The 20,330-nt window shown below is 35.0% G+C and overlaps 1 long non-coding RNA gene across 3 annotated transcripts in view; it reads right to left on the bottom strand.

The window, feature by feature from the left end:
- LOC129052303 (uncharacterized) overlaps positions 1 to 20,330 on the bottom strand; it is a 108,421-nt gene that overhangs the window by 43,005 nt on the left and 45,086 nt on the right. The window contains exon 4 of one of the 3 annotated variants that reach the window (XR_010138881.1): positions 13,758 to 13,925. The exons of 1 other annotated variant lie outside the window; for it this stretch is intronic. This is a non-coding gene — a long non-coding RNA (uncharacterized LOC129052303). Of the gene's footprint in view, positions 1 to 13,757; positions 13,926 to 14,072; positions 14,660 to 20,330 lie in introns of those variants that run through there. One more of the 3 variants, XR_010138880.1, reaches the window with a different exon arrangement.

Here is a 20,330-nt window from a genome sequence, read left to right as displayed (position 1 = left end):
AAATTACTTGTCTTTCTGTTTTCCTACCTGTAGAGTTCAAGGCTTGCTTCCCAAAAGATATTATTTCTCAAAAGTAAACCTGAGGGATATCTGAATTAAAAACACCGAGAGAGGCCAGGCGCGTTGGCTCACGCTTGTAACCCCAGCACTTTGGGAGGCCGAGGTGGGTGGATCACCCAGGGTCAGGAGTTCGAGACCAGCCTGGTCAACATGGTGAAACCCCGTCTCTACTAAAAACACAAAAATTGGCTGGGTGTGGTGGCACATGCCTGTGGTCCCAGCTACGTGGGAGGCTGAGGTGGGAGAATCGTTTGAACCTGGGAGGCAGAAGTTGTAGTGGGCCGAGATTATGTCACTATACTCCAGCTTGGGTGACAGAGTGAAACTCTGTTTAAAAAAAAAAAAAAAAAAAAAGAAAAGAAAAGAAAAGAAAAACCCCATGACAACATTTTTACCAATTTAATTTTTAATTTTCTGGAGGATAACTTAGATAATTAGTTTTCATTAGTTTTGCTATTGGTCTGCTGACTACTAGTCAAAATTTCCTTGAAAATAAATAACTATTCTAGATAGTACTCAAGGTCTCTTAAATTTCTTAAATTTCAGTAATTCTTGATATACATTTCTACTCCTACCATCTTCCCAGTGAGCAATGTTTTTGTAGCAGCTTTCAGGTACTTTCCACTCTATGTCATGTAAGAGTTAGCACAAGACGTTATAAACCTGGACGATGATTTGGAGGAGATTTGATGTAAAAATAACATCTAAATACAAAATAATAAACTAAAATAGTACCATGTTCCTCTAGAGAGTTCATGTTATGTTTAGTTCAAATAAGTGATTAATAATGATGGGAATGGTACTGTTCTGTTTATATGTTATTATTTTTTGTTGTTGTTTAACTGCCTTTTTTGCCTATAGGTATGGTCATTTGATAGCCTTTTGGAAGCATCTGCCTAATGCTAATTATTCTTTCTAAAATTATTTTTAAAGTTTTATTTTTAATTGACAAATAGCTTTATACGTTTATGAGGGCACAGTGTTATATTTTGTTATATGTTTACATTGCGGAATGATTACACCAAGCTAACTCACAAATCTACTATCTAACATAGTTATTTTTTAGGGTGGCGAAAACATTTAAAATATACTCTCTGATACTTAATTTAACATATACACACTTGCTAAAAAAATTGAGTTGCAGGCAAAATTGCAAATTATGTAGTCTTAAAAAGTTAATTTACAGGATTGAAAATAAAACTGGCAAGTAAATTTCTCATTCATCAACCAGGCTTTATGCTACTGCTGTCTATTTTCTTTCAAGTACAAAGGTAGAGAAATCACCTTGAATAAAATATTATAAAATAAACAGCATATTCTCTAACCCTTTAGATACTGAAGAATGTATGTACTTTTTAAATCAATAGTTAAGTGTGTCAAATTATTGTGAAATAAAATGGAAATTTCTTATTGAGAAAATTAGTTTGGAACAACAGCGAGTCATCCCAAGTTTATTTTCTAGATTGGGGAAATATAAAACAGACTTATTAGTGCCCATTTTAGTTAATGATTATAGATTGTAATATGATTATTAGTTTTTGTATGCGATTGTATGCGTTTTGCAGTCAGGATCTTTAGGTGTACCTTGCATTAATATGATGCCAAACACACAGCAGGTGTTCAATGAATATTTGTTAAAAGAAAAAGAAAACATCAATAACATAATAGAATATTGGGATTCAAGGAAGTTATTGATTAGGACTGATTAGGACCTTCAATGACAAAGTTAAAGTACAAGCTGAAAATGGGAAAAACACTCACAAATTGATTTTCAAACCATTTTTACAAACAAAAATATTTTAACTATTATATTTCTGTTTCATAAAAATTCATTTTTGATAGATTCTCTCTAGACAAACTTGATTAACAGCAAAGCTATATAAGTCACCCAAAGCCTCAGTTATTTGCTAATATAACCTTAAAAAATCTCTGGGCCTTTTATAATCTATTATGAACTTTCATAATTCTACTTCCAAATTCTATTTTTATTCTATAGATGAAAAGCATATTTGTAAAATAAAGAAAATCATGTTTTCCAGCAAAAATTCAGAGGCTTGTTGATAAGACAAAGGATGATATACATGTTTTTATAAAACGACTCATAGAGCTGGGGTCCCATCTGTAGAAAACCTGCAAAGAAAATCTACCTGTTCTTAGTGACACCGAATCCTTTTCATTGATTTATATTTGCTTTCACTTAAAACATCCAATAGGTCACAGACAAGTAACACACAAGGATAAAATAACATACCATTCCAGTTACATTTTTCTAAGGAATCAGAAAAAGAGTCTTGTGTTAGAAAAAAATTATTTTTCTTTGCAGATAATTTTGAAAACTCAGGGTCAGTGTCAAAAACAGGAATTTTGTGAAACTCATATATCCCTGATATGAGTCAATTAAATATGGAAATTTAATGCTAAAATTAATTCTTTGAGAAGATGTTAATAAATTAAGTGTATTGTGAGCAAAAAAATACAATTTCTTTTTTTCTGAGACAGAGTCTCGCTCTCTCGCCCAGGCTGGAGTGCAGTGGCGCGATCTTGGCTCACTGCAAGCTCTGCCTCCCAGGTTCATGCCATTCTCCTGCCTCAGCCTCCCGAGTAGCTGGGACTACAGGAACCCGCCACCACGCCCAGCTAACTTTTTGTATTTTTAGTAGAGACGAGGTTTCACCATGTTAGTCAGGATGGTCTCGATCTCCTGACCTCGTGATCCGCCCGCCTCAGCCTCCCAAAGTATTGGGATTACAGGCGTGAGCCACCACGCCTGGCCAAGAACACAATTTCTTAAGAAGAGAGTAGATATATAATGATGGCCACACTTTTAAAGAGCTCAATTTTGTTTAAAAACATGTTAAAAAAAACTTAGAGTAAACTGGAAAAGTGGCCTATTTTGGGATTTTGAACAAGTATCATCAGCTTGCTTTAGTTTTTTCTGGCAAATAAGCTGTAGTTTCTTATGATATTGCCTTCATTCAATAAAGAGTGTATCAATTATTTTGATGAGTAATGAGATGCTATGATGCCTGGCTAAAGAATTTTAGAGATGGCAGTCAACTCCTGTGTGCTCTTTGAAGATACCATAATCATTGTCAACATAGACACAGTGCATTTTATTGGAATTTGGACAAATGGCCCTCAATTAGACGTCAAAAAGATTAACGAGATTGTCTTTTATGTCGTTGAGGTCATGGATTAAGGATTATTCAAGTTCATTTTTGTTACTACACCCTTTTCTGAGGTATGCGAGAGTTCCTGGGCACATGATGTCATTTACACTTCCGAAACACAGCTTTATCATCAAACAAAATCCCCACTCTTGATACCATGAGCTGCTACTACAACCAGGACCTGGACTATCGCTAAGGCTTGGACTATGGTTCTGGCTATGGAGGCTACGCATACGGCTGCCGACAGACATTATGCTATGGAGAATATGGATTCTCCGGATTCTATTGAAAAGGAAAAATTACTTTGGTGCTTTGGGACATTGGAATCTAGGTATCACCCTACTGTTAATTTTCTCAAGATCAACAACAGCACTTCATTCCATGACATGATTGCAGATTTCACAAATTGGGTCACTTCTGACATTTCTGTGCCAATTTTTAAGAAAGCTATTTTCTTTGAATGACAAAGTCCACCTCAAATTTATTTCATAATAATGTATACTAATTTTAACATTACCACACAGGCTGAATATTTTGCCTTAGAGATTATTCTTTTTGGGATGACCTTGTAAGAGGGCTTCGTGTTATATTTTTATTAAAGGTGTTTTCATTTTTTCAAAAAGTAATCCTTAAAAGTTATGTTCTCCTCTGGTTTTTAAAACATTTTTCCATGTATTTTGTAACAAAAAATCATCCTTATAGAAAAAAGTTATTTTTTTCTTAGTTATGCTGAGAAAGCTAACTTTTCTTTGCAGAGCCGATTAGAAAGCCTTTAATTATCACACCTGAGATGGCAAGGGAAGCTGAAGTAAACAAGAATTCAGAAAGAAGGGAGAGTGCTGATTTGAAGAATTGTCTAGACTATTTATATAGGATAGGATAACACATAAGTGTGTGATTTTTCTCTCCTTTTTCACAAGTCATAATAGAATATGGATTAAAAATGAGATATTTTGTTGTTCTTTATTTCTCTGAAGATTTATACATAGTTGAGTGAAGACTAATTGAACTAAAGAAAAACCAAAGACTAAAGGGAAACCCTCTACACCTGGTTTTGAGGTTAAGCTGCCCTACAGTGAGTGAATGGTTTCCTAGAACTGAGCCTAGCCCTACAGTGAGTGAATGGTTTCCTAGAACTGAGCCTAGCACCTAATATGAGCTCAGTAAATATTTGTTAAATAAACTGAACTAGTGAAGAAAATGAGGTAATTAAAATTTCTGACCTAATATTTTTCAAATATTTTGTAAGGTGCCTTATAGATTGATAGTTATTTTAATTTTTATAATACTCTCCAAAATAGGAACTAAAGTAAAAAGTGGTATTTTAAGTCCTCAAACTACTCCAAAAAGTAGTTAGAATAGTGGAGAAAATATAAATTTTTGGACACAAAAGTGATTGAGATTGTATTTTCTATTTACTGTTAACTGTGTGATAATAAAACATGTTTGTTAATTTCACTGATACTTTCAAGATTAAGCCTGATAATTTTATTTTATTTTTAAGAAATGTTGCGAAATAAACCTACTGTCCTCCACATATGTATGCAAATACACAAGTATTATACATCATGATGCGTGACACATAGCAGGTGATTGTATTAATTTCCTAGGGCCAACAAAGTTCCATTAACAGGATAGCTTAAAACAAGAGAAATGTATTGTCTCGCAGTTTTGCAGGCTTAAAGTCTGGGATCAAAGTGTTTATAAGGGCCATACCTCCTCTGAAGCCAAGAGAAGAATTCTTCCTTGCCTCTTTCTAGCTTCTGGTGGTTTTCTGGGAATCTTTGGTACTTCCTAGTGTGCAGGTGTATAACTTCAATCTCTGCCTTTGCAATTACATGGTGTTCTTGTACTTCGCTATGTCTTCTTCTCTCTGTGTTTGAATTACCTTTTTTATGAGGACACCAGTCATATTGAATTAGGGCCCATCCTAATGACCTTACCTCAATTTGATTAAGCTTGCAAGGACTCTATTTCTAACTACGGTCATACTCACATGTTCTGGGGCGTTATGATTTCAACATATCTTTTTGAGAGAGGACACACAACTCAACCATAACAGTAATCTATATTTTGTGTTTAATATTACTTTGTTCAGATTATATAATTTATAAGTGATTGAATAGAAACGGGGATTCAACATAAGACTTTCGATTTCAGTCTTAAAATTCTTTCAACAATTCTAAGCATGTCTTTCTACAACTAAAAGAGATTTGGAAGGAGAAAATGATGTTTTTGATTTAGAATGGATTGCGTTTAAACTGACATTTAGAGGGTCATTTATAACTATCCATTAGAGAACCTGTAATTTTAATCTATATCTTCTCATAAATGTGTACAGTCAAGCAACCTCATCAACAAAAGCTGAGGCATTACCCCAAGGCAGCTTATAATTGATTTCAGAGAACTGGTTTGTGATTTTTACTATCTGCCTAAATTGACTATTCAAATTAAGATCTTTCCCCAAATGTTCATTGCCATAGAGATTTCAGCCTCTTTAATGTATATATGTGCTTTCCTCCACTTCTTTCTTCTCACCTCTTAGACGAACCTAGTCACCCTGAAAGCCTTCTTCAAGCTTTCTCCAAATGTATACTCACAGGAATAACAAAATAAATATTTACATCCAATGAAAATTAAACCTTCCCCACTTCCAAAGAATTTTTCAATTAATCTTTTGACTTTTCAATAAGAAACAGGTAAATCTGTGTGTTGGGCCTTTGAGCAAGATATTTTGTTGCTCTCTCACACATAAAAGCCATGTACAAGATTTTAACAGTTTAAAAAATTAGAATGTATTAATACAGTGCTTGTTTTCAGCTGTATCACTTTACAAAACTTAAAAAAATTCTGGCAATTAAAAATCAAAGTTAAATAAACTATCTCGGATTTGGGGTAAAGGAGGGGAAACGTTAAGATCTCTAGCACAATAGCCTTGTCTCTATACACGTAAGCAAGTCTATTGTTTTAACAAATTTCTTATCGGATATGCTCCATTGGTTGACGAATCACTGCAGAACCATCTTGTCCTGCCTTTTGATTTAATAATAGAAACTACCACTTCCCATGTACAAGGCCATTAGTATTCACGACTGGCAATACTTCCAACAATTTTGTCGGTGTAACAGTGAGAGTCATTATCCCCACAGATTTACCATTTTGCGTATTAAACTCTAAAGATTCTCTAAAGGTTCACAAGAACAGAACTTCATAACTTTAGGAAATAACTTGCTAATTACTTTATGTTATTGTTCACTTGAGAAAGCTAGAGGACAAGGAGATAAACAATTTTGCAAATGTTTTCATAATTAAGGACCCTTGGATATGCCTGATGAATGCTAATGCCATTCATGAATTGTGTACTTTGAAAACTGATTTTTAAATAATTTGAATTTGTTTTCCCTTTACTCAATCTCTGTTGATTTACATGCTTTGTTATTATTTATTTATTTTACATTTGAAATCATTTGAGACAGTTTAGAATACATGGTTTAAAAACCGCTAAATGACCATGAAGGAAATTAACAGATTAAAACGTTTTCATCACTTTTATAAAGAGGAACATAGTTTTTTGGTTGCATCAATTTTTGTAGTTTGTATACAGTTTTCTTGAATAAATTGTATGCTATTTGTTTAGCCATAAAGTAAAAATAACGTAGATAGTATACAAGATTTTATACTTTAGCAAGGCAATATAATTAATGGTTGGCAAAATGTCAGGTTATTTTACAAAACTACTTGATGTTTTGAAAGCTATTTACAAAATTCTAAACGTAGAAAAAATTGCTTTGGAGATATAACCATCATTTTTTATCATAGCCGAGGTTTCTTTTGAAGAATGTAAGCTAAGCAGGAAGAAAACTAACAGAATGCTTTTAAGAGCAAGTTCAAAACGACCTCTTCTCAGTTATGAAAGGAATGGTTTTATTGACTTGTTTGTACTATTTTTATTTGAAAGGAGAGCTTGACACAACTTTATGGATTCTTAAACCCACCCTTCAGTGGATATGAAAGTACCACATAGGTACTTACAACAGCTACTGCCCTGTTTATCAAATGAAATCCTTAATGTCTGATGTCATGACCTAAAGAAATTTCCACAGAATCCTTTGCTTTGACTGTGGGTTTGGATGTGGCGGCTTCCATAGTCTGGTCTGTAGTCTGACTCCAGATATTTTGTAGTTTGTTTTCTGGATTATCCTTAATGACTATTTTGATCACCCAATAACTGGGTCCCTGCCAGGCACAGTGGCTCACACCTGTAATCTCAGCACTTTAGGAGGCCGAGGTGGGCAGATCATGAGATCAAGAGATCAAGACCATGCTGGCCAACATGGTGAAACCCCATCTCTACTAAAAATACAAAAATTAGCTGGGCGTGGTGGCGGGCACCTGTAATACCAGCTACTCGAGAGGCTGAGGCAGGAGAATCACTTGAACCTGGGAGGCAGAGGTTGTAGTGAGCCGAGATCACACCACTGCACTCCCGCCTGGCGACAGAGCGAGACTCCATCTCAAACAAAACAAAACAAAACAAAAACAAAACAAAAACAAAACTGAGTCCCCCAAGTGGTCTTGACAAAGTAGACTGCAGACTGCAAGATAACCATAAACCTTATTGGTCCAAATATTTAACAGCTGCATATTTAAGACAACCTTTCCGTAAGATGATAGCACTACACCATGTCTTCAGACATCCATATTTGTGTATTATAACGGAGAAAAAAATAGATGAGCACTAAAACACAAAGGTTTGGCTTCAAAGAGACTTGGGTTTGAGTTTTGGCTCCACTATCCCCTAACTAGGTGAACTCGGACAAGTTAGCCTCTGAAAGTTTTCGTTTTCTGTCCTCCAAATTGTGTTTAGCGCCTATCTCACAAGGTATTGATAGTTATGTGGGACTGGTTCTAATTCATAGGATTGTCATGTTCAGGTGATAATATTTATTAAGGACTTGGCAGTGAATGATCACTATAAGTTTTGTCTTCTTAATAAGAAAGACTCAATTAAGTAGATGGAGCTCCATGTGGCTGTAGTCATAAACTTGTATAATAGAATTACTAGATTAAAAGTTTCTAATAGATAAAGAATGGGCAAAGAAAATGTGGTATATATACACAATGGAATACTATTCATATCCTAAATATATAAGGAGCTCACACAATTCAATAGCAAAAAATGGTCAGCTAAACAATGGGCAAAGGACATGAACAATTTTCCAAAGAAGACATACAAATAGCTATGATGTATATGAAGAAGTCCTCAATATCGTAAATAATCAAATAAATGAAAATCAAAACCACAGTGAGATACCACCTTACACCTAAGATGACTATTACCAAAAGGGCAAAGATAACTAGCCCTGCAAAGGTGTAAAGAAAAGGGAGGCTTTGTACACTGATGGAAGGAATGTAAATTTGTATAGTCACCATCAAAAACAATACGGAAGTTCCTCAAAAATTAAATATTGAACTACCATATACGTGATCCAGCAATTCCACTTCTGGGAGATGAAATCAGAATCTCAAAGAGATATCTGCACCCTCATGTTCCTTGCAGCATTATTCATAGTAGCCAAGATATGGCCACAATCTAAGTGTTCATGGATGGATTAATGAATAAGGAAATTTTGGAATTTTATATATGTATATAAATTTATATACATATATAAAATGTAGCCATTGAAAAGAAAGAAATTCTACCACATGGGGCAACATGGATAAACCTGGGGGACATTATACTATGTGAAATAATCCAGATGCAGAAAAACGTAGTATAAGTAAAATTTTTTAAAGTTTGATAGATCCCATGAGTAGAAAGAATGGTGGTTGCAAAGCGTGCAGGGTAAGCACAGAGGAAAGGGGTAGTGTTGGTTAAAGTGAACAAACTTTCAGTTATAAGATGAATAAGTTCTGGGGACCAAACTTACAGCATGAGTAAATGGATGTGTTTATTAATTTGATTGTGGTAATCATTACACAAAGTGTGCTTATACCAAATTAAATATACTAAACCATCACATTGAATACCCTGAAGATATGTAATCTCTGTCAATTCAGTATTTTAGAAAAGGAACTCTTGATGTTTTTACAATCTGCCTATACCCAAGCTTCCTGTTAAATATAATATCTAAGACATTCAACAAATTTCTTAAGCGCAAAACTAAGGTGTTACTCTGCATTTCTCGTTTTCTTATCCCCCTCATCTGTGTCCTATCCACCAACAAGCCCCCTACAGAGTCTACCACCATCTCTTGCCTGAATTACTATAATAATCTTACACTCTAGGCTTCTATTCTAGAACTCTTACAATTCATGAACCACACAGTAGCAAGTTATCAATCAGATCACTTCCTTAACTGGAAATCTTTAATGTCTTTCTATTACACCTGAAATTTCATTAAAGAATTATCATCAAGGCCCTGGAGCTCCTGCATAATCTAACTCCTTCCTAACTTTATCTCCCAATATTGTCTTTTTCATTAACTAAAATACAGCCACAATAACGTTTTCACTGCTCCTTCATCACGCAAAAATAATTTCACCTTTCCACTCCCTCTGGGGAGCTTTTATAAACATTGAGACCTAGACCTTATTCCAATTAAATAATAATTTATGGACATGATTGGCCTCTTCCCTCCAGGAGACAATATTAAAAGACCCACCTTTGAGAGGCCGAATCGGATGGCTCACGAGGTCAGGAGATCAAGACCATTCTGGCTAACGCAGTGAAACCCCGTCTCTACTTAAAATACAAAAAAAATTTAGCTGGGCGTGATGGCGGGCGCTGTAGTCCCAGCTGCTCGGGAGGCTGAGGCAGGAGAATGGCGTGAACCCGGGAGGCGGAGCTTGCAGTGAGCCGAGAGCGCGCGCCACTGCACTTCAGCCCGGGCGACAGAGCGAGAGTCCATCTCAAAAAAAAAAACAAAAAACCCCAAAACCCACAAGCAAACAAACAAACAAACAAACAAACGAAAAACACATAGGTGGTGACATCGTGAGCTTCTTTGAATCTACTGTGGTCGCCTGGGTTCTGTCTCTGTCTCTGATCCTAAGTATGGATTAATGGTAACAGTACATATGGCTGTGGTTTCTACTCTACCTTTTTCATGAAACGTAACTGTACCTTTTATTCTACTAAAATAAATTTCGGATATTTTATGAACCTCAGATCTTTTATATTAATAGAGTCTAAGCATTCTACTGGTTTCTTTAATGTTATCAATGTAATTTTCTATTTAGACTTATTAATCTCAACTACTTTATTTAGAGCCCAGCTTTGTCTATAAAAATCAAAAACCCACCAAAACTATTCATCCTGGAACAAGGTTCAATACTAAGGACTGATTTTTCTCATTATTGAGGCTTATTTAAATGGTGCTACTTTCCTTACTTTAAGGTAATAATTCTATTCATACTTCTAATAAACATTTTATTGCCATTGTAAATTTGATTTCTTGTCCATGCATTAAGAAGAACCTGTTTTATATAAGTTTTGCAATATCTAAGCGATATATTTTTATATCAAACAATTATTTTCCTTCAGGATTGTTTTACCTAGGCCAAGTCTTTGGATATTATTCTCATAATAATTTTGCTAAGACACTTTTTTGAAGTGCTTTTAGGACTATTAAACTTTTTCTCACCCTTGACAAATACTCTAATTTTAGGTGTAAGTCTTGACTAACTTGAATTTAGCTATTTTTTCGCAATTTACGTTCACAAGTCTTAGGTCTCCACAATTTCTACTTTCTTGCTCTAAGTAACACAGAACTGTGAACTTTGGGATTAATGTGTAACAGGTACCATTATGTACAGTTGACCTTGAACAATATGGGTTTGAACTGTGTGGATCTACTTGCACAAAGAATTTTGTCTGTAGCTGTCACCCCTGTGACAGCAAGACCAACATCTTTTCCTTCTCCTCCCCAATCTACTGAATGTGAAGACAAAGATGAAGAACTTTATTATGATCGATTTCCACTAAATGAATAGTAAATATGTTTTCTGGTGTTTTGTTTTGTTTTGTTTTTGAGACGGAGTCTCGCTCTTTCGCCCAGGCTGGAGTGCAGCGGCGCGAGCTCGGCTCACTGCAAGCTCCACCTCCTGGGTTCACGCCATTCTCCTGCCTCAGCCTCCGAGTAGCTGGGACTATAGGCACCCGCCACGGCGCCCGGCTAATTTTTTTGTATTTTTAGTAGAGACGGGGTTTCACCGTGTTAACCTGGATGGTCTCCATCTCCTGACCTCGTGATCCACCCACCTCGGCCTCCCAAAGTGCTGGGATTACAGGTGTGAGTTTTCTGTTCTTTATAATTTTTTAAATAGCATTTTTTTCTTCTCTAGCTTACTTTATTGTAAGAATATAGCATGTAATACATGTAACATAAAAAATGTGGTCAACAGTAGGTTATGTAAGTAGTTAAGTTTGTAGAGTGTCAGCAGTTACAGGTGGATTTTTGACTGTGCAGGGTTAATGCTCCTAACCCTCATGTTGTTCAAGGATCAACTGTAAAATGTTCTTTTGGTCTCTGACTTACAAGGACTTTTCACTCATCTATCAATCTATTGAGGGCTCTGCCCTCATCATCCTGCCATAATTTTGAAGATTCTGCTGGGAATAATTGCTATCAAGTAAATTCACTGCGGCTGTACACAACTAGAGAATAAGTGTGTGTGTTTCCTTAGCTTCCAGTTATTAAGAGTGCATTTTATATAATTAAATCCTTAACTATTCAATATTTCATTAAAAATTATCATCATAATAGAGATAAGAATACAGAAATAGTTTAAGTACTTTTTAAAGGTCAAATAGTAAGGATACAGTAGCAGCAGAGTTTGAAAGAACCTGAGATTGAGAATTCTGACTATGAAAAACATTAAATGAAATAAACTGTAATAAAATTTAATCACAGCTTAAAATAACAAAGCAGCTGAAAACTTGTTTTGTGCATTTTTCTTTGGAAATTTACAATAAATCTTGGTAATTTTGGCCACTCTTCTCAAAAATGAATTATAGCTATACTTCTGTGGTTGGTGTTCTTTGGACTCAGAAGGCACCTTCACCATCAAAACTAATCTCTAGCCCCTGTAAGCCTCGATGGTAACAACTGCAGCAAATGGGGCTATGATGGGTCCTGATGATTTGATGGTCTGAACTAGGATCTGGTGGACTTTATGGCCACCAACTACTTTCTTTCTGTGGAGGAAATTGATTCCTTACATTCCACTCAAATATTTGTTGGTCTTGTAATCCTTCAGACCTTCATTATTTTGTTGATTGTGTGCTTTTTTTATTCCTTCAGTGTCATCAAAACCATGCACAGTCTTGGCCTCTTTAATAACAACTCCTTTTCTGATAGCCTAGCATGAACCCCTAATGAAGCAATCATACTGCAGACTGCATACTCAAGGCCAAGCTAAAACTAGAGGTTCTATTTCTCTGATTTAGAATTTCATTAATCTAGTTAAAAAATTTTCATCATTGCTACATTAGTAACATTGTGCTAACTTCCTTATTCCATGGAAAAAAATATCTGTACGTGTTTCCAATAAAATTGCTTTATTGATATAGCAAACATAATTTAAATTTTATTTATTCACCTCAATAGACATTTTTCGTTTAAGTTTTGACAATATTTTTGCAGTTAACAATGTGTTTTCCTTTTGAATTATATTTCTTATTAATGCTTACTTATAAAAGACTTAATGTCTTTCCTTCTTAGAGTGATACTCCCTTATTGTACTTCAAAAACTTTAGAATTAAGCACAGATTTTCCCAATAATGAAAAGGCCATTGTCCCTTTATTTACATTTCTTCTTTCAATTTGTGCACATTTAAGGACCCTCAAAGCTATATAAGGAGGTAAACTTTCACAGTGGAATATATTTTTCTTTTATATAATTACATTTGTGAGCTGACAGAGAGGTAAGTTATGAAGGGTTTGTTGCTCTATGCTTAGGGGGCTTTGCATCAAATGTCGAAAACAGAGATGTAAATTATTATTGTCTCTGCACATATATGAAAATAGATATTTTAGGAGACTGAGAATCTCACTCAGGTGGGTAGAAACAGGACTTTGAAATAACAACAGGCATTGCTGCATATACTGGGCTGTCAACCAATGTGCTCTAACACCTTCAAACTCATTCCAATTAATAAGTAGGAAACTGTAATTTCTGGGTTAGGAGGAGAGCTGTGGTTCTTGATAAAAGGAGAGAATGAGAGACAAGGACTAACCAAATTAGATATGATGCAAGAGGTCAGATTGCATCAAGTAATCCAGTTAGGCTATGTTAAGCACAGTCACAAGCTTTGAAGAATTGGTAGTCATTACCTTTTATTACAAGAGCTGACACTAAGAAGTCCAGAGAAAGCAAATAAGTAAATATAATTATACATGAGTAGCATTAAAACTTCTCAAATTGGCCGAGCGCGATGGCTCCTGCCTGTAATCACTTTGGGAGGCCGAGGCCGGCGGATCACGAGGTCAGGAGATCGAGACCATCCCGGCTAATATGGTGAAACCCCGTCTCTACTAAAAATACTAAAAATTAGCTGGGCGTGGTGGCAGGCACTTGTAGTCCCAGCTACTTGGGAGGCTGAGGCAGGAGAATGGTGTGAACCTGGGAGGCGGAGCTTGCAGTGAGCCGAGATCGCTGCACTCCAGCTTGGGTGACAGAGCGAGACTCTGTCTGAAACAAACAAACAAACAAACAAACAAAAACTTCTCAAATCACAAAGCAAGAATATACTTAGGCTGTTTTGCACATTAGTGAAAGGAACAAAAATGAGAAATATCTATGTAGTACCCCCCCACCCCCGAGAGAATATAAAAGTCTAGGCGTGGGTGGTGATATTTATTCTTAGGAAATTCAACTTCACCATCAAACCAATCTTCAACCCCTAACATAATGAGCTACTACTACAGCAAGGACTACGGTGGACTTGGCTATGGCCTTGGTGGTTTTGGTGGTCTGGACTATGGCTATGGGTCCAGCTATGGGCTTGATGGTGGTTATGGCTGTGACCATTCTTATCCCTCTTTCTATGAAGGATATTGGTAATCTTCACTCTTTTTGAAAATATAGTCCATTGCAAATAAATTCAGAGCTTTTATATTATTTTCATCGTCATTCTTTTGTTTTCTTCACTGTTATCAGTGACATCTTTCAGAACCAGTCATGAGCTCCTGAAGACATCATAATGGAGACCAATTCTCCAAATCTGCAGGGATTTGTTTCCCTTAGCCGGAATCTTAGCACCAGTCTAGTCGAGGTATCCGTATTCCCACTGTGTTATTAGCATGAAGCTTTTCTTCTTTATCCCTTTGATGATATTTCCGGACATATTCCCTAATAAACTTTGCTTATGGGAATCTAAAACCATGTTCCTCTTTCCATAGAAGTTATTGGTCCTCTGGATTCTACTGAAAAAAAAATTGATCATCACGTTAGAACTCAAAATTTTAGGATTCTTTCCCTGATAGAAGGTTTTATGCCCTTCAGTATCTCCAGTGATATTTTCTGAGGGCTTTTCTCAATGAAGATCTCACCATGCAAAAGGCACATTTGTTTCAGTGTGGACCTGCTTTTCTGACCTAGAATTTCATCACTCAAGCTAGGTATTGTCTTCTCTGCTACAATAATAAAATGCCACTGACTTCATTCTTATGTGACATTTCCGGAGATACTTTCTAGTAAATTTTCTTTATAGGCCTATAAAGCCTGACATTATTTTTTAATTCATTCCAATGCATTTGAGTTTTACATTTAAAAAAAAACTCTCATTTAAAAAATTTTCCCTATGAAAATATGTACTTTATACCCATTATTCCTTATCTTTGAAGGCCATCAAAGTTTTAAGAGCACACATTGTTTAGTTAATGTGGTTTGTTGCTAAGAGCAGACTTCCATTATTATACGATATTCATGGAAACTAAATAATTTAGACATTTCAAATTCCAGTAAGTTTGGCATTTCCCTTCATATACATTTTTTTTTCATTGGTTTGCTGAGGCCACTTCATACCAGCTCACAAAAGGCAATTTTGAGCATCTCTTTCCAGTTCTGTGTTTAGAGGCGTCACATTGCTAAGTTGAAAGAGAACATGATGGGAGTATTTGTACTACAGAGATCAGCAAATGCTACAAATTAGACTTTTTTCAGAGAGCCTTTTTTTTTTGTCACCAGTGATGACATGTATTCTGAATTAGGTACAATATTGAGTTCCTAAAAATCTTCATTATATAAGAAGAGGGTGATGTTGTGATGTTTTCCGTGTGGATTTTGCATTTCTCCCATAGTCATTTGTTTGCTTAGTTGTGCAAGTGAAAGATAACTTCTGCGTCTTTTCCTGGTGAGACAGAATATTATATATGCAATAAGTTACATGAAACAGACCTGTTACTTACAGATAGGGAGCAAGGGACAATGGAAGTCCAGGGTTCATTGTAAGTTCATCCCCCAAGTCTCAGAAAAGCTGCCTGGAGAAGATAGAGTCTTCACTGTATGTACCCCACTTGTACTAACAGCTGAGGAATCCCCCAAAAGCAGCCCACTCTGAGTTTTATACCCGAGGGTCACATTAATCACGGGAATAAAGCATGGAAGGACCTCTTGTGTCTAGGGGAATCAGTAACAAATCCCAGGCTGTTCTGGATGGCTAGGGAATAAATGTGGAAAGGGAATAAATGCTTTCTCAGACAAACAACAACAACAACAACAATAAACAAAGAAATGTAGTACCAGTAGGCTTCCCTGCAAGAAATGTTAAGAAAAAGATTTTCAGGCATAGGAAGATGGTTAAAAACCTTGGATCTACGTAAACAAACGAGGAGCAACAGAAGAAATGAATGGAGAAGAAATGAAAGAATGTAAAGTAAATTGTTTAATTTTTCTATCCTTAATTGCTTTAACATAACTGTTCAGTTAAGGCAAAAAATAGTCACAAAGTATTGGTTAAAAGAGAATATAGATAAGTGAAACATTATAGAGATAGGTGAAAGAAATTTGGAATACTCTATTAGTAGGTACATGTAGTAAATGTGAATTGCTATGATATTATTTGAAGGTGAACTTATATTAGTTAAGAACATATATTGTAAACTCCAGGGAAAACACTAAAAATAAAAATAGAAATAATTGATATACCTTTCAAGAGGGCAGATAAAATTCAATCATATAAATTATACATTTAATACCAGAAAAGAAAGAAAACACAGGAAAATAGAAATAAAGACCTAATGCTATGAGTAGAAAATAGTCACAAACATAACAGATATCAATCTAACTATATTAATAATCACCTTAAATGTAAATGATATCAATAAAGCAATTATAAAACTAAGCTTGCCAGCATGGGTTAAAAAAAAAAGAAAAAGAAACTTTATACACTCAGGACCCAACTACATGGTGACTATAAAAGAAAAACACACTTTGACTACCAAGATTCAGGTTGCGGTAAAAGTATAAAAAAAAATTCCATGAAAGCATTAATCGAAAAAAAAAAGCTGAGGTTCCTATATTAATTTCAAGTAAAGAAACTTCAGAACAAGGAAGGTTGTCAAGAGAAAAAAAAGCATTAAATAAAGGTTAAAGGATCAATTCTTTAAAAAAGTGTAACAATTTTAAACTGTATATACTTAACGTAAGAGTGTAAAAACATATAAGGCAAAAACTGATTAAAGTGAAAGGAGAAATTGACGAATTCAATATTGTAATTGGAGACTTCAGTACCCTTCTGTCAATAATTGATAGATTGAGATAGCAGGAAATCAGTAAAGATACAGATGGTGATATTGTTTTGTTGTGTCCCCACCCAAATCTCATCTTGACCTGTAGTTCCCATAATCCTCATGTGTCGTAGGAGGGACCCAGTGGGAGGTAATTGAATCCTGGGGGTGGCTACCTGCATGCTGTTCACACGATAGTGAGTGAGTTCTCATCACATCTGACGGTTTTATAAGGGGCTTTTCCCAGCCTTTGCTCTGCACTTCTCCTTACTGCCACCATGTGAAGAAGGACATGTTTGCTTCCCCTTCTGCCATGACTGTATGTTTCCTAGGGCCTCCCCAGCCCTGTGGAACAGTGAATCTATTGAACTTCTTTCCTTTATAAATTACCCGGTCTCAGGTATGTCCTTATTAGTGGCATGAGAACAGACTAATACAGATGGTGTGAAGAGTACACATAATCAATTTGCTGTAATCCACATTTGTAAAGCATTCCATCCAACAAAAGCAGAATACATTTTTTCTCAAGCTTACTGAGAACATTCATCAAGATAGGTAACACTGTGGGCCATAAAATATATCCTAACAATTTTAAAAGAATAGAAAACACACAAAGTATGTTCTTAGATCACAGAATAAATAAACTAGAAATCAATAATGGAAAGATACATTCCCACATATTTGAAAAGTAAAGCAGCACATTTATAAATAGCACACAAATTTTTTAAAAGTCTCAAGTGTGTGTGAAAAAAGATACATTGAAACAAATGAAAAAAGACACTGGAACTTGTTAAAATGTGGATGTAGCAAAAGTAGTACTTAGAAATGTATAGCATTATATGTATGTATCAGAAAAGAAAAAAATAAACCTTACAATCAATAACTTCAATCTACCTTAGTAAACTAGAAAAAGAACAATTTAACCCTAAAGCAGATATCACTAAACTTGTAAACAGAATAACAATAGGAAAAAATCAACAAATCCAAAAGCTGTTTCTTGGAAAGATCAATAATTGCTAGGCCTCTGGTCAGGCCAGACAAGAAAAAACATTAAGAAAAAAATGACTAATATTAGAAATGAAACAGGTGTCGTTACCACTAATCCTGTAGACATTAAAAGAATAATAAGAAACTTAAAAACAATTCTATACCCACAAATTTATTTATTTTTACCTTTTATTTTACGTTCAGGGGTACATGTGCAGGTTTGTTACACAGGTAAACTCATATCACGGAGGTTTGTTGCACAGATTATTTTGTCACCAAGGTACTAAACCAAGTAACTAGTTTTTTTCTACTCCTCTCCCTCTTCCCATTCTTCACCTTCAAAGAGGCACCAGTGTCTGTTGTTCCCTTCTTTGTGTTTATGAGTTCTCATCAGTTAGCTCCCACTTATTAGTGAGAACATGTGGTATTTGATTTTCTATTCTTGCGTTAGTTTGCTAAGGATAATGGCCTCCACTCCATCCATGTTCCTGCAAAAGATGTAATCTTTTCTTTTTAATCTGTGCTCACAAATTTAATAACTTAAATAAAATGGATGAATTCCTTTAAGCCACAAACTACCAAAACTCACATGAAAGGAATAGATTATATATATATATATTTATATATATATATATGTAACTCAACTAATAATTGAAAACTTTCTGAAAATAAAGCACTTGGTCCAGTACCTCCATGATTTCACTGGGAATTCTACAAAACATACAACAACAACAACAAAAAATACCAATTCTTCATAATGACTTCCAGACTTCCAGAAAATAGAAGCAAAGAGAACACCTACAAATTTATTCTATTAGGACAATATTGTTCCATTATCAAAATCAAAGACATTAGTAGAAAAGAAAATTACGGAACATTGTCTCTGATATTTGTTGTAAAAATCCCAATCAAATAATGGCAACTCTAACTTAACAATCTTTAAAAATAACCTTATGACCAGATAGGATTCACTTATGTATGCAAGACTGATTCAACATTTGAAAATGAATTATGTGACCCACCATATTAACAAGCTAAAAGAGAAAAAATTAGATTATATCAGCAGATGCAAAAAAGTTATTTAAACATATGATTCCCTATTATGTCAAAAACTTTTCTCAAACTAAGAATTAAGGATAACTTCTTCAACTTGATAAAGTTAAAGAAAACTACAGCTAATTAATCAGGAGAAACTACATACTTCATCTCTAAGATGTGAACAAAGCAAGTATGTCCTTTCTTATCATTCCAATTCAACATCATATTGGTGGTTTTAGCTACTGCAGTAAGATATACAGATCAGAAAGGAAGATATAAAACTGTCTTTACTTATATATGATCTGATTGTCTAGTATATCTAACCCAAAATAATCTGCAGAAGAAACTCTTGAGAGTAGTAAGTGAGCAGAGAAAAATTACAGGGAAGTCCCATATATTAAAGTCAATTGCTTTCATACAAATGTGTGCATATATATTTGCCATTAACCTCAATAAACAATTGACATTTGAAATTAAGAGGAAAAAAAACGACTTACAAAAACATTCACAAATGTATAGGAAGTTATGAGAATCTCAGGATGGAATATAGATGTAACAAAAGAATCTGTTTGTGAAATGTGTGAGATAATCTCCCTTAAGGGAATAGGTGGAATGTTGACCTTAGATGATAGACTGCATTAAGAAAATGTGGCACATACACACCATGGAATACTATGCAGCCATAAAAAAGGATGAGTTCATGTCCTTTGTAGGGACATGGATGAAATTGGAAATCATCATTCTCAGTAAACTCTCGCAAGGACAAAAAACCAAACACCGCATGTTCTCACTCATAGATGGGAACTGAACAATGAGAACACATGGACACAGGAAGGGGAACATCACACTCTGGGGACTGTTGTGGGGTGGGAGGAGGGGGAAAGGATAGCATTAGGAGATATACCTAATGCTAAATGGTGAGTTAATGGGTGCAGCACACCAGCGTGGCACATGTATACATATGTAACAAACCTGCACATTGTGCACATGTACCCTAAAACTTTAAGTATAATAATAATAATAAAAAAAAGAAACTTTGCAAATGAGGGGAGTTTCAAGTCCTAGCTATTTCATGAGTCCTCCTGTATCCATTTGTTGATTGAATTAATTATTTCCTTCTGTTTGAATCCACTGAAATATTTTGGCCTTTTTCAAGAACACTTATTACAGTTTTCCTTCATTAGATGAGGTTATACTCATGTGTCTCCCTTATTAAATTATAATCAACTGGAAGAAAGGGAGTTTTTCTTTTGCATCCTGTGTTATCTATAGAATTTTCTTTACAGAGTCATTCATGTGGCTATATTATTCTTTAATCAGGCCTCAAATGGGGTATACATAA

Source organism: Pongo abelii, chromosome 22 (assembly GCF_028885655.2).
Source record: "Pongo abelii isolate AG06213 chromosome 22, NHGRI_mPonAbe1-v2.0_pri, whole genome shotgun sequence".
Lineage (NCBI taxonomy): Eukaryota > Metazoa > Chordata > Mammalia > Primates > Hominidae > Pongo > Pongo abelii.
Note: the sequence above shows the minus strand (reverse complement) of the source record. Positions and strands in the feature narration are given on the sequence as shown.